Genomic DNA, 14220 nt, shown 5'->3' on the forward strand with positions numbered 1-14220 from the left:
TGTTTATATTAATCATATACTCTTAGAGTTATTAGAAAATTACGTGAAGGAGTCATGCTGAAGATATTTTTCCCTAGCTATAACTTCACATAGAAATCTCAAAGCTAGATTCTATTGGCTTACCCTTTTTTGAGATACTCATGCCTTCATAAGAAAATGTCTTCCCTGCCAAAGAAGAGAAAAGAAAGCCACCATGCTCTCTAAGACAATTGTAGTAGACACTCCTTTTTTTCTCGATGGGGTTTGGATGTTATTGGTCCCATAAAACCTAAGTCGAGCGTTGGGCACTCATACATTATAATTGCAACATATCACTTTACCGAATATCCCGAATCCATAGCATTGAAGCAAGAAAAGGCTGAGTATCTTATACAATTCTTAGAAGAAAATGTCTTGGCAATATTTCACATTCCAAATAAGTTCATTTCTAATAATGGATCCATATTAATTGGATCTAAATTTGCGAAGTTTTGTGGAAGGTATGAGATACTCATGGGAGAATATTCCAATTATTGTCCATAAGGAAACAATCTAGTTGAATTAAAAAAAAAAAACTCTAATAAATATTCTGAAGAAGAGAATGCAAAGAAATAGAATAATTGGTACAAAAAAGTTGCTAAATGTCTTGTGGGCTAGTAGAATCACCCTGACGGAAAGCATTGGCCAATCTCCATTCCATCCAGTATATGGAAAAGATGCAAGGTTAACTATACACATGGAGATCAATGCCTTAGTTACAACAACTTAGATACAATATGGATAAGAAGTCCATCTATTCAAATAATACTTCACCAATTGGTTCGACTGGAGTAATAAAGAGAATGAGCCTTTAGAAACATTTAGAAAAGATAAAAAGTTGTAACCGTAAGTTTTAACAAAGGGGCCACATAAGTTGGGACCAAAAAGTTCTAACTTGATTTTTCTTGCAAAATTTTGTGCTTTTCTTCTTTGTGTTGGTCAAAACTAACCCTTTCTATAGTGCTATGTTGTATCATTCACCCTTAGTACAATGTTATAGCTGGAAAAATAGCCTCATTTTGGTGAATGTTTTCTCAAATTTTGCCTCTTCCAACTTTTGTAGCCCTATATAGATCATTTGCATAAGTCTATAGAACAACATTGATCCTTAAGGCTGTGTTATAACTCCTCCTTGATCAGCCTCACAGTGTTATAGCTCTCCCTTTCCCTTCTTCATAGCACTTCAAGGTCAAAATTCCACTTTTTTTCCTCAAATTTTGGCCTCTTAAAACCTTTATAGCACAACACACCATTATTCCAATGTTATAACACATCAATGAGCATTATTCTAGCACTACAACATCTCCTTAAGCTTCAAGCTTGATTTAGAGTGTTTTTGTTAAGCTTTTCCCTCACTTATGATTCCTTTTACCATGCCTTCCTTGTTCAACATTGACTTAGTTAAGGGTGAAATTCAAGTGAAAAAAGAGGAGGACTTAAGGCAACTAAAAAATCATAACATATCTCTTCATACATCTTCGCCATGTTGTTCTAGAATACCTGCAACGAAGATCATTGATGGCAAGCAAAATCGATCTGAAAAATCTCCTATGCTAACATGTTTCATGTAAATCTTTTGTTCGTGGTTTAACAGTGCACTCGAGAAGAACAAGGGAAACTATTGGGCACATGGCACACTTCCAAGGAGGAAAGACCGAGTGTTTGAGGCTTGGGGATGCACTGTGCACTCAACAAGGAAGGATAGACTTGGTGGAGGGAAGATGGCGCAAGTCTAAAGGATGAAGGAAGGTCATTGAGGCTTGTTTGTGTGTCATGCACTCAATTAAGGGTGAGGACTTGGTGGAGGGAAAAGGGCACATCCTGAAGAGGGAATAAGAGCCCGACTAAAGACTGATGATGTGTTTTGTACTTGGTTGGGCACAGGGCACACTGCTAAAGGCTGAAGAGGGCTCCTTGATCACTGTTGATGTGCTATGCACCCAACTAGGAGCAAGGTTTGCTTTAAGGGCATAGTTTGGGAAAGGAAGGAGGGAATGTTGCCCTGGAGTGCACTATGTGCTCTTGGAGGGCATAGGGCATGTCCTAAAGAGGGAAGGGGTTTCGAATAAGGCTTAAGATTGTGCCATGTACTCTCTTGGCCTTAGTGAGCTAGCTTTGAGAACCAAATGTTTTGTCTAAGTATGGAAGGTTTCGACAAGGGAAGCACAATGAGTTAAGAGTAAAATTTATTGAAACACATTATAAAAACTTAGACAAGATAAAATACTAAGAAATATACATCAAAACTTCAACTTACAAACACTCCCCAAGTACAATAAACTAAGTGTGTGTGACTGTGACCAAAAGTGTTGTTTCACAACAAACAAAGGTATTATAACCATGAAGTGCACCAAAGATTTTCTAAATAATGTGATGACACTTAGGGATGATCAAGAACACTTGAAACATGTGAAATGACTTGAAGCGACACTTGATGACCAAATCAACACTTGATATAACAATTTGGTAGGCTCCAAAATTTGAATGTAGTGAAGTTTTGGAGGGTGTTGTAGTGACGAAACATAGAGACAACCTATAGATCCACTAAGAAACATATTACCCTAAACTCACTCCTAGTTTCAATAAAGAAGGATGTGTCAGTGCTCTCCCAGGGCACAATCACATATTATATATTCATGGAAAGTTAGCTATTGAGAAGAGATAAAATGTTGCATCACAATATGAAGTCCAGGTGGCATGCCTTCATGACCTCCTGATGTTCTCAATTGAAGATCCAATCATAGTGTAACAAACTCAACCTAATTCCAAGAGTCTCCAAATATTTCTCCCTATTATATTTTTAAATCATGGGAAGCTAAGAGTTGTTACCAACCTCATAGAAGTTCACCAGTCACAAGAGGAAGTTATTAACTAAATCTATAAATGTTGTGAACATATTAGTAACAGGGGTTGCATTTTTTAAAATTGCAAACCAAATATTGGAATCAGGTGATTATCCATTTCTTTGGCCACTTAACGTAGAGAAGGCTTGAAGGTCACTGTCAAAAATCCGCTTCACATGAATGGTCTCTTTGTTTTGACTACTCTTAAAGAACTGATCATTTAAGTATTTATCTGTGTGATATATTACTGGTATATCTTAAACTAATATGTGAATTGGTTTGTAATTTCTCGCTCTTGGCTTCAATTCTTCTGCTTTCAATTTGAGTACTTATCGGTTCATAATCTAGCTATTATGTAATCTGTTCCAGTAAGTTAAGCATATGGTGTTATCTAAGATATCAGCGAATTGTTACCATTGCTATACATATGTGTTGTTTTTCGCTTAGTGCTTTCATTGTTACCTATATTCCCCTTTAGATAGGTTAGAACAATTGCATTCTTGCAGTTATAATAGTTGCAAGCTCAATAGGTGCACCTCATAATTGTGACAAATGCGCACATCTCACAACACTTACAAAGAACTAAGAATGGTTTCCCAACTAGAATATAGATGGGTCTCTTATCCCAAATGGTTGATGTCATGTCCCTTCTCAAAGACATTAGTAATAGGGTGCTGCTACACAATTTTTCACATTTTTTTACTAAGGAAGAGGGCCCCACACTTTCGACTTAGAGACTTAGGGGCCAAATCGACTTTATTTAGCTGCTAGTAGAATGTGGGGGCCATCCACATAGGAGTTCAAATTAGCCATTCAATATGCTTAGAGGGAAAATGGAATGGGTGGATGGAGGGGCCCACATGAGGCTAAGGGGGCCCAAGGAGTTATAAAGAGAGATCATCTCTCATTTTGGATTCATTCTGAATATTTGACAAACAAACTCACTCTTGTACGCTCTGCTGCTTAGAGAGTCTACCGGTTTTTTAGCCACGAGTCTTCTGCAGGGACGATTCAACCTCTACTTCGGGGGACCATCTATGCCTGCCCTAGGGAGGTTGTTCCACAGAGATTGCAGGAGTTTCCAACAGCGATTCATATCTCATCCAGTCGCACAGAGGAAGACACTGCGTGTTTTCTGGGCAGCGAGAAAAATGCAGAGGTTGATTTAGCCACCCAAGAGGCCGAAAATCCAAAGTCAAAATAAGGGAAATTCCCTTCTGGGTTTTGTCCAAGGAATCTAAGGTTAAAATGGCAGAATTTTATGGGCAGATTTTGGGCACTTTCCAGCAGGTCGAAAGTTAGTAGATGTAGTTGGAGCGCAACTCCCAAGAGGCCAAAAATCCAAAGTCAAAATCAGAGAAATTCCCTTCTGGGTTTTTCTGGGTTTTGTCTAAGGAGTCTAAGGCCAAAAGGTCAAAATTTTCTGGGTAGTTTTTTTGGCACTTTCCAGTAGGCTGAAATTCAGTAGATGTAACCAGAGAGCAGTGCCCAAAAGGCCGAAAATCCAAAGTCAAAATCAGAGAAATTCCCTTTTGGTTTTTTCTGTGTTTTGTCCAAGGAGTCTAAGGCTAAAAAGGCAGAATTTTCTGGGCAGTTTTTGGGCACTTTCCAGCAGGTCAAAAGTCAGCAAATGTAGTTGGAGAGCAGCTCCTAAGAGGCCAAAAATCCAAAGTCAAAATCAGAGAAATTCCCTTATGGGTTTTTCTAGGTTTTGTCCAAGGAGTCTAAGGCTAAAAGGGAATAATTTTCTGGGTAGTTTTTGGGCACTTTCCAACAGGCCGAAGTCAACAGATCAACAATTTACTAGGACAACGCAGAGCATAGTAGAGTAGCAGCTGAACAACCATCTTTCTAGCTTTTCTACCACTTAGGTTTGGTCCAACTTGTCCTTAAGACAAGCCCAGGTGCACTACTCCATTTATATATTGTACTCATGCTCTCATATTTCATAATATATGGCTCAACAGTTTCAGTATTACAATGTTTCATGGGTGTTTGCTAAATGTTTTTAATTTTCCATTGTTGCACTATTTGTTTAATTGGTTTATCACTTAAATTCTTGTTTAGGAACATTACAGTGGTATCAAAGCCATAATCTTGGCTCAACCTGTGGGAAAGATTAGAATCAAACAACATGGTGGTCACCTGGAATGAGGTGGTGAGGATACAACAAATGATGATTGATGTGGGGAAGAAATTGATTCATTCCTCAGTTGGGAATCTGGACATGATTGCAACTGATGTGGAGTTATTGGGGGGGAATTGGAGGGCATACCAATCATTGGGTCATGGCATTCAGACGTCCCTCTCTTTTTGGGAATTTTGTGAACTAAGGGGTATACACAAACCAATGGAGATTCAGTGGGATTTTGTAGGGATGATGAGAAGTATTAAGAAAAAAGATGAAAGAGTAGTTGAAGGGGCCATGGTTGGCAAAGAGATAGTTGAGCATACACCCATTGATGAGGTGCCATCCATTGATGAGGTATTTAGGGTTATGACCAATTTCTCAGGTGATAACAATGCACCACAAGTTGGTGAGGTGTCGGAAGACAGCTTCACTGTTGTTGAGGAGCCGATAGGTATAGAGGCCTCTAGATCTATGATGGAGTTGCTAGATGACAGTTGCCTATAGTTGACTGGTGAGCATATCGTGCATATTGGGTTGTCTATGGAGGAGTAGTCGAAGGTTCATGTCGAGCCCATGATGGAGGAGGATGTGTATCCATCCCTTGGGCTAGCCATTGATGAGGGGCAACATAGAGGTCATGCATTGGGTTTTCAACACAATTCACTTCAGAGGCCCACTGGCGAGGTCTATAGCGTTATCAACCCACCCTTATGCGTTGGATTGAGGGAGGTCGAGTTGTCTAGACGTACTCGAGGGGGTAGACAGGTTAACAGGACTGAGCTGAGCATGATACCACATCAGCTTGGAGGGCTTGTTCCTTCCACAGAGGATTACACATTCGATCTCTCCTTTGGGATTAGATGGCGAGAGGTACTGAGCTGGTACTCGATGGAGCAGGTTAAGTGGTTGGATACATCCATGGTCACATGTCAGCATAGGCCACAAATTACTAGAGGGACTCGAGGGTCAGACTATTGTTGGGATCCAGGTGGGATTTTCCATCACATCATAGAGCTGGTAGGTGATGGTAGTAGCTACGAGATGGATTTGACACTTAAGCACACCCACATTTTTAGATCTTCATCAGAGTCCCAGTCAGCACTAGTGATAGGATGGTTTGACAGGCAAGTAGATAGATTTCATGAGTTGTTTTGGCATGTTGGTTGCGCATGGGGGCACAGGATGATTAACATTCTCTGACAGGCGCTAGTTCGAGGAGGTGGAATGGGTAGGCCACCAAACTGGATATTGTATGGAGATGATGTTCTCCCATTGAGGTTTAGGACTCAGGGGTCACAGACGATTGACACAACAGAGATATCCCCCCTAGCAGGAGTGGAGTTAGGGTGCTCAGGTCTACCAGGATAGATGAGGGGACATGACGCGAGTCATGGTGGGGTCACTATCAGAGTGGCAGACACTTTGGCACATGTAGGATACCATATGTTACCGCGTCGTATGATAGTAGGCAGTGGTACACAAGACTACACAGAGTCAGGTTGTAGCGTTTAATGTTATATAGAGGGATGTGGCTTGATGCATACAGACCCAATTCTAGGCCATAGCACCCAGTTGTGTGTAGGGCTATGCAACGAGGAGTAGTGGTCTACAAAGGAGCATGGAGATACATGGTGGTATACCATAGCATGTCGATTTACATTGTGGGGTAGAAGGAGTGACTCACATCACATTGAGGACGTGCGGGGACTGACAGGTGTAGTGACACATACAAGACATAGGAGGGTATAGGATGGTATAGCCATAGTCGGGGGTATCCAGTGGTGTACAGGGATATGTTGTGGCATACAATGGAATTTCATGGAGTGCGGTGGTACTTGGTGGTATGCAGTGACACATGATGCAGTGCAACGGGCTCTTAGAGCTTTGCCTCCGGGGAGACTTATGGACAGGGATAATAGGTGTACCATTGGACACAACTCACCTAGAATCGATGAGGACATTGTTAAGCATTTGGGGACACCATGTTTAGTGGAGGCAGGGCCTCGAGGGAGTTATCCACAGATCAGAGGCAGAGAGAGGGTCGCCCGTAGGATTACTCTTGAGCATTCCAGTAGACTCTTCATCATACTCTTTGGGACATACCCACCCATCATCCTCCAATGTTGCTTACAGTCGTAGAGAGTTTGGTTGTTTCACTTTGACACTCTCCATTTAGGTAGCAGGGCATGGGGGACTCACCCTAGGCACTTGGATGAGACACCACGTGTCATGGGCCGAGAGGAGACTCTCCAGTTGAGACACTTGGTAGGTGCACGAGTTGACAGTTACAGACTTAGGGATGGCATGGTTGATTGTCGAGGTAGCATATGTTCCACCCCTAGGTTCACACTCAGGAGGTGACCAAGAGGGAATTACATGGTGCTTTTTTAGTTGGATAGTTTGAGGCATTAGGGGAGAATGAGGTGCAGAGGACACTAGTCCTTGTTGGTAGGATGATGCCTATGCTTCTGGCAGTACCCAAGCACATCATTAGGAGCTGGGATAGCTGGATATTTGCGGCACGAGTTCTTGATGCTCAGTGCCTACCTATTGGATACCTACAGGAGGCAGAGATGGGGCACAAAGGGGTCCCAATAACTAGCAATATATCACAATGACAGATAGAGAGGATTGGGATTTGTGGACCTCCAGTATGGTTATGGGATCCAGGGATCCAATGGATTGGTGGGATACTACACTCCTCAATGAGCATGGTTGGTATAACAAGCAGACTGTTTCATTCACAGGCGGACACATGGGCGATCACTGAAGTCCTCATTGTAGGACAAGGCAGATTGTTGCTCAAGGGGCTAGCCATGGAGTGATAGGCATTGGCACTATTGAGTCACTTTAGCAAGATTGGCCTAGCCTCGATCATTGCATAGATTATGGCTAAGAGTTATGGGAGAGGAGGTTTTGGTACGAGCATGCTAGGCAGTCATTCATGACTAAAGTGTCACGATGTCAGTAGGATAGGTTCCTTCTATGATGTGCAGGGGATTCTGGCATAATAGGGTTGATTAGTTCAACTACCTGTAGAGGTGAGCTAGTTTCTAGAGGGGAGGGTCATGCAGATCTTCCATTTGGTTTTAGTGATTCCTTGATGGCGTGGGGAACTTCACTAGTGTGGTAGGGTGATCGAAAGGAGGAGATCAAGGGAGGCCTGGGTAGACAAGGTTCAATTTCACCGGGATTGGATTTCATCTTCAGGAGTTTACTCTTGTAGTGCATGAGATGGACTATTCGATAGAGCAGCTTCATGAGGATTTGGGCAGAGTTTTACATCATCAAGATGCTCTACTTATTGGTGATAGACACAGGGATTCTAATGCCCATATCTGGTAGGATAGTTAGTGGAGCAAGGGGGGCTTCACGTTGATAAGGTTGGCTTGGGATCCTAGTATTGAGGGACTCCTTCACTATAGGATAGTACAATGATGAGGAATGATCCAATGGCACATTTGGGACACTGGTGAAGTTTGCAGTAATAGTGGGGGTCCACAGTTAGAGAGGGTGTTTGTTCAAGCATTGCTTAAGGACAAGCGATGTTTGGTGCATTGGAAGAAATTTCCAGATGAGGACGCCACCTGGGAGGGTGAGCATATTTTGGAACACCCAACTTTGAGGTTGCTTGAGGGCAAGCAACATTTGGGAGGGGAGGAATATCATGTCCCTTCTCAAAGACATTAGTAACAGGGTGCTGCTACACAATTTTGCACATTTTTTACTAAGGAAGAGGGCCCCACACTTTCGACTTAGGGACTTAGGGGCCAAATCGACTTTATTTAGTTGCTAGTAGAATGTGGGGGCCATCCACATAGGAGTTCAAATTAGCCATTCGATATGCTTAGAGGGAAAATCGAACGGGTGGATGGAGGGGCCCACATGAGGCTAAGGGGGCCCAAGGAGTTATAAAGAGAGATCAGCCCTCATTTTGGATTCGTTCTGAATATTTGACAAACAAACTCACTCTTGTACGCTCTACTGCTTAGCGAGTCTACTGGCTGTTTAGCACGAGTCTTCCGTAGGGAAGATTCAACCTCTACTTCGGGGGACCATCCATGCCCGCCCTAGGGAGGCTGTTCCACAAATATTGTAGGAAGGGACTGCGTGTTTTCTAGGCAGCGAGAAAAATGCAGAGGTTGATTTAGCCACCCAAGAGGCCGAAAATCCAAAGTCAAAATCAGGGAAATTCCCTTCTGGGTTTCCTGGGTTTTGTCCAAGGAGTCTAAGGTTAAAACAACGAAATTTTATGGGCAGATTTTTAGCGCTTTCCAACAGGCTGAAAGTCAGTAGATGTAGTTGGAGAGCAGCTCCTAAGAGGCTGAAAATCCAAAGTCAAAATTAGAGAAATTCCCTTCTGGGTTTTTCTGGGTTTTGTCCAAGGAGTCTAAGGCTAAAATGACAAAATTTTCTAGGCAGTGTTTTTGGCACTTTCCAATAGGCCGAAATTCAGTAGATGTAGCCAAAGAGCAGTGCCCCAAAGACCGAAAATCCAAAGTCAAAATCAGAGAAATTCCCTTCTGGGTTTTTCTGTGTTTTGTCCAAGGAGTTTAAGGCTAAAAGGGCAGAATTTTTTGGGCAGTTTTTGGGCACTTTCCAACAGGCCGAAAGTCAGCGGATGTAGTCGGAGAGCATCTTCTAAGAGGCTGAAAATCTAAAGTCAAAATCAGAGAAATTCCTTTCTGGGTTTTTCTGGGTTTTGTCCAAGTAGTCTAAGGCTAAAAGGGAATAATTTTCTAAGTAGTTTTTGGGTACTTTCTAGCAGGCCGAAGTCAACAGATCAGCAGTTCACTAAGACAACACAAAGCATAATAGAGCAGCAATTGAACAACCATCTTTCCAGCTATTCTACCACTTGGGTTTGGTCCAGCTTGTCCTTGAGACAAACTCAGGTGCACTACATTTATATATTGTACTCATGCTCTCATATTTCATAATATATGGCTCAACAGTTCTAGTATTACAATGTTTCATAGGTGTTTGCTAAATGTTTTTGATTTTCCACTGTTGCACTATTTGTTTAATTGGTTTATCACTTAAATTCTTGTTTAGGAACATTACATGTGAGGTATAATTGGGACCTCATACTAGAGAGAACCCCTTGATTGTTGCTAGGTCATTTTCCCTATCAACATTTAAATGGTGCTAGAAGGAGGGTCCAAATTTGCATGTTGGTAGGATCTCTCAATTACACCATTTAAATATTCCTAGAGACAAAAAAAATTCACAACATCACACCCCTCTAATATTTCTTGACCATATCGAAATGGAAACGAGTTAGGAAGAAATTCCCTGCAAATTGGAGCAATCTAGTTCTCCCCCTCAAGAGCAATTGTATTATGTTCCTTGTTCTGAGATAATTGCCCTTAAATGCATCACATGTGCATATTCTTAATAGATCAAGTGGCTACATGTACATCTTTTCCCCATAAGGTGAAAATCCACTCTAATATTTACCACTAAGGAATGTGTTTTGGTTGATTCTATTGAAAAACTTGTTGAATTGTCCCCTAATGACATCTCTAAACCTTTTGATCAAATGTCTCTTACACCATATGATTCTCCTCCTCATATTTTTCACAACAACCATGCTAGATTCTCTTTTTATTTTGATGAAGAACTTGGTCACACTTACATAATGGCATGATAACATCAACCTAGGTGGTTATCACAAGGGGTACTTGATTTACAGACCCTATTCCATCCTCTCCCTAGGCATCTAGAAAGGATTTTTCCTAAATTTCGTCCCAAAAAAGATGTTACTTCTAAACATCATGTTAAGAATTTTTATTTGGAATCGAAACTTCTGGGTGCGGAACATGAAGATGCAGTGTGCAGGTTATTCCCATATATTTTGAAAATGAAGTGAGCACTTATTACTAAAATCTTCCAACCGCTTCATTAGCTTGATGAGATGCTTTTGAAAGAGCCTTCCTTAGCAAATTTAGAGAATAAAAGACCCAACCACACTCTTGAAAGAGATTATTGCAACTAGAATGGAACAAAAGGAGAAGATCAAAGACTCTAACTAGCATTTCAATAATTTATTGAATAATATTCTTGTTGCTTCACAACTTGTTGATGCTATCACAATTGAATATTACACCTTAGATCTTGTCTCTTCTATAGCCATGTTGGTTGAAAACATCAACGAAGCTTTGATAATGGAAAAGGAAAAGTTGTCCCTTGCAAGAAACACAACCAAAGAAGAACGAAGGCCAAGGGGGAGAAGCATTTGTTATTAATGAAACCAATAGAGAAAGAGGCTACATAATCAGACAGTGTGCTCAAACTTGTAAAGAAACTATCCAATGAAGTGGTCAATCTAAAGAAGAGTTTAGGAGAAATGTCCTTAGGACACATGCCATTAAGATCTTTTCAGAAGAAGACAAATAATCCTCCAAAGCCTAATAAAAGCTTCATAATGATCCTAAATTTAGATGACTCTGGAATGGACAAATTATACTCGTATCATTGCGCTGACCATTATGAAAATCCATGTCCACAATGGGTCAATTCCATGACTCTAGTAATCAATTAGCTCTTGGAGCAATGATCATTGTCTGGTGAACTAGCTCAGGAAGCTGAAGTTGAACCCAATGCGACAAGAGAAGGAATAAATTAAGGGTCATTCATGTTCCTATGGGATTGGGCAGTAGATACAAGTACTTAAAGGGTAGGGGAAATTTCAATGGGAGAAACATTGGACACACAGACAACCCTAAAGAGTTACAATATTTGCATTAAATGTCTAGCACCTGATATTTAGTTGCCTTCCAAAAGCAAGTCTTTCCTTAGACAAGTGCTAACCCTTAGACTATTGTCAAGATTATGAAGTTTGCTTCTGAGGTAGATCCTAGTTCCTCACAAAACACTAAACAGTCTATGGATTCTTCTTGAGACACCAACTCATCTACCTCATCATAGAGTAGTCATCCCCCAACCTCTATTGATGGCGATTCCCCAAAATATGATGTGACTAAGGACATGAAGGGCTAACATATCCTTGTATGATCTATGCAACTTAACACAACAGAGAGAACTCATCATGGAACTTTTCAGTCTTCTCCATTCTAATCAAATCTGACATCAAATTCCAAAAATTCAGGGAAAACCCATACTCCATCTCGTAGCAATATGAATGGTACAAAAGTCACTATGACTACTATAAGTATTGGGACTCATTTAAAGTCCCAGGCTCCATATTTTATCTCGACTTTTGATATTTTCAATCATAATGTTCACAACTATCTCGTGGATTCTCGAACCTTGGCCAACATTATACATACTTTGTATGTAAAGAGATTAATGTTGTATTTTCAAAGACCAATATAAAATCATTTAATTAGAGAAGGTTGAAGTTAAGGTCATTACTGAACTAAAGGATGTATTGATCATATTATCTTCTCACTGTAAGGTACACCAAGTAATCAATATGATAATGATTGATATATCTAAATCATATGCCATGTTGCTAATCAAATATTAGTCACAAAAGCTACACTCGTAATTTGCTACAAATTGGTCTTGTCTAGTTATGCTACCAGGGCATAAACAATCAAATAAGGGTGAACAGTGAGTTGCACATGAAATACATAATAACAAAGCTAGAGGGGAAAATGAACTAATTAGCTTCATAGGAAATACACTACGGAACTATTTTTTTGAATTTGTTATTGGTATTTTTGGTTTAAATAATAATGACTATACTAACCCAAACGTAAATACATATAGTTTTATTGAGTTTGAATTTGATATTGAAATTTGTACCTTATTTCCTGATGATTCTGAAACACGGGACAAAGATAGTGCAAGATGTACGCTAATCAACTAGCATGAATAGAACACCCTAATGTCCTGCTAATTGGAATTTAAATGTACTAATAATTCGAAGATGAATGTACCGCAGGTTTTGAATATTAATCAAGGTTTATCTCAGCAACAGGAAGTTTGCGTACTTCCTTCGAAAGTTCAGTAACACGCGAATCGGTTGCTCTGCAGCTTGAAGAGGCGGTTAAGGTTTTCTTACAACCAAATTACAGAATTCGTTCATCCATCCTTTCAGTCTGCGTCCATTCTGCAACAAATATCATCGAATCCGACGCCAATAAAAATGTCTTACGATGACATAGAGATCGAGGATATGGAATGGAACGAAGAATTACAGACCTTCACATATCCATGCCCGTGCGGTGATCTGTTTCAGATTACCAGAGCCGAATTGCAGATGGGAGAAGAAATCGCACGTTGTGCCAGCTGTTCGCTCTACATAACGGTTGTCTACAAGATGGAGGATTTTCAGGAGAAATCTCAAGATAATAAAAGACAGGGTTTGGAGCGAGGCAAAACCCTTGCAATTACAGTCGCGTGAAGGAAAAAATTATAGGGTTTTGTAGAGATTGTGTTTTGGGTACCCAAACCCCAGGTCTGATTCCTGTACCGCATTATTATTTATCTTGAGATAAAGTCCGAACAATCGATTTTGATAGCATTTTTACCCTAAAGATTCGAATACTGCATGGTTGGATATGGAAGTGGTCTAGTTTTCGGGATTTAATACTTGTTTTTTTACCTCGTAGGATTAATTTCGGAATTGGTGTAATCATATGAGTATACTGAGAATATCTGCACAATATGAAATTCTTGTTTTATACTCGTTTATTTTTTTAATGCGAATTAGCCCATATTTATTCTGAGAAATTGCCGTGGCACCCATCTGCATATATTATATTTTTTTCCTCACTTAATTTCTTGGATGGCTCCATAATTTTGTTTCTCACTAAATGTCTACGATGGCTCCAAAATTTTTTGCTTCATTGAATTTCTCCTAAAGGTTTGAATGTTGCATGGTTAGTTTTGCCACCGGTTTAGGGTTTGAATTCTGTATTCTGTTTTGTCTTGAAGGACTCGCGGCGATTTTGGAGTCTTAAAGATTTGTCGATTTTGGAATTTATGCCTTCTTATAAACGAGTGGCTATGCAATATTAAGTGTTTTTTTTTTGATTTTTCTTTTTGAAGACAAATTATACTGTATTTGTTTTGAAATTCGACGGGAAGTATCTGCATATATTAAAAGTGCCACTGAATCTAATTTCACAAACCCGTAGTGTAGCAAAACATTGATTGAAATACCCTGTATTCAAAAGAGCTTCATCCCCAAAATGTGTTTGGCTTCCATATAGCAAGAAATTGCAAGAAATTTTTGTTGTATGTTCTCGTCATAGA

The 14220-nt window shown here is 40.2% G+C and overlaps 1 pseudogene; it reads left to right on the plus strand.

The window, feature by feature from the left end:
• Positions 1 to 12806: 12806 nt before the first annotated feature.
• Positions 12807 to 13685, plus strand: LOC149187478 (diphthamide biosynthesis protein 3 pseudogene; annotated as a pseudogene).
• The last annotated feature ends 535 nt before the right edge of the window (positions 13686 to 14220 follow it).

Source organism: Pinus tabuliformis, chromosome 3_1, assembly GCF_031772625.1.
Source record: "Pinus tabuliformis cultivar Carrire ecotype Pingquan chromosome 3_1, CPIR1, whole genome shotgun sequence".
In the NCBI taxonomy this organism is placed as follows: Eukaryota; Viridiplantae; Streptophyta; class Pinopsida; order Pinales; family Pinaceae; genus Pinus; species Pinus tabuliformis.